Genomic DNA, 1582 nt, shown 5'->3' with positions numbered 1-1582 from the left:
GATACAAATTAATTTTCCATTTGTTAGAGTATATTGGTCCTTACAAGTTGTAATGTATACTATACTGGTTTATACTATACTGCTACTCTTTGATTTCAGTTCTTAATAAGTTAATTTCTATTTTTTCATTTACAATATATAATATATAGAACACTACTTGTATAATCAAAGCATACTCTTTTTATATATGGTCCTTGTACAAAGCAAAAACTAACGTACAAAGAGCTTGAGATAGATATGATCCAGCAATCTGGAATTGAGAATTTTATTAGCTCGTTGATCGAACCATATTAGCTTCCATCATGTTTTTCATTATTTTCTTCATTATCTCAAGTGTTTTTTAAATGCTCTGTATATAGTTTATTCTTCATTGTCAAGGGAAGTAAAATAAGAAGCTATTATTGGTTTTTTAGATCCCATTTGTTACTTTTGTGGCTCCTAATGAATCTGAGCCTACCTCACATTCGGAGAAGTTTCACATTCAGACTATTTGTGTTCTTGGACATAATACTAGAAGAGATTCCAATGGAAATGCTTACCCGTCGCTCAATGGATTTATGGTCAACTCCTGATTTTAATTCTTCTTTTGGCGTCAACTTTACTAATAATATGTGATAACTCCTAAGTTGATAACCCTCTTATATAACTTCATATAACTATTTTCATAAAGCATATGGAGCTGGTTATTCTTTGCCAGCTTTACATACATGCATGTGTACTGTCATCATCAATCATCAATAGTAACATTTTTTTGTGATTTTAAAATTCTGGATAATATAAAGAGGCCTAACATGAGTCATTCTTTTTTTAGTTATAATGATGTGGCGATTGTGGTCTATTCCTTTGTAACAGTTACTTGTATACTCAAAACATGAAGTTCCTATTTGGTTCATGTCCTCAGCTGGAGAAAATGTGAATTCCCACTCAATTTTACACAAAGATCATCTCACGTAGATTTTCACCTGTGTTTGGGAAATCATGCTTCTCCATGTCAATTATAAACCAAAAGTATGTGATTCTAACTTCTTACCTCCTATGCACAATTTCAGGTTGAGACTACTTCAGAAAATATCATCCCTGCAAGTTTTCATACAAGTACCAGATGCCCAGATGAAATTGTGAGAAGAATACGAGTATCTACTTCTGATGAAGATACCAGCTGGAATGGGAAGTTAATAGAGACATATGATATTGCAACTGACCAGTTTCAAATTGCACCTTGAAGATGGTAACTTGGAATTTTTGTGGAAAGCCATGCTAGTTGGTGAGAATCCTTTCCTTTAATGACATTGTTTGATAACCCATCTAATGTGACAAGGTTTTGTTGTTGTAAGTATATGATTGATGATGCTTTTCTTCTTATTATTTTAGGACTCATCACCAGTAGTATGCTTGATTTGGATTCTTAATTGATTCTTAATTTACTAGGTTGAATTCTAATAAGAAGAAGAAGAAAAAGCAAGCTGCAAAGGTTTTGAGATACTTTCCTAATATGACCTTCTTCCATTTTCTAATTTTAATTTTGTCCCATTTTTTAGCCTTCTGGGGCTTTCTCAACCGCTCTGAACTATGTAAGTACACC

The 1582-nt window shown here is 32.6% G+C and overlaps 1 long non-coding RNA gene across 1 annotated transcript; it reads left to right on the top strand.

Annotated features, from left to right (window-relative positions):
- On the top strand, positions 491 to 1141 carry LOC110262895. The gene is made up of 3 exons (XR_002347908.1): positions 491 to 560; positions 853 to 912; positions 1050 to 1141. It is a non-coding gene; the product is annotated as an uncharacterized LOC110262895 (long non-coding RNA).

The sequence above is a fragment of the Arachis ipaensis genome, chromosome B05 (genome assembly GCF_000816755.2).
Source record: "Arachis ipaensis cultivar K30076 chromosome B05, Araip1.1, whole genome shotgun sequence".
In the NCBI taxonomy this organism is placed as follows: Eukaryota; Viridiplantae; Streptophyta; class Magnoliopsida; order Fabales; family Fabaceae; genus Arachis; species Arachis ipaensis.
This window is presented reverse-complemented; position numbering and strand designations above follow the sequence as displayed.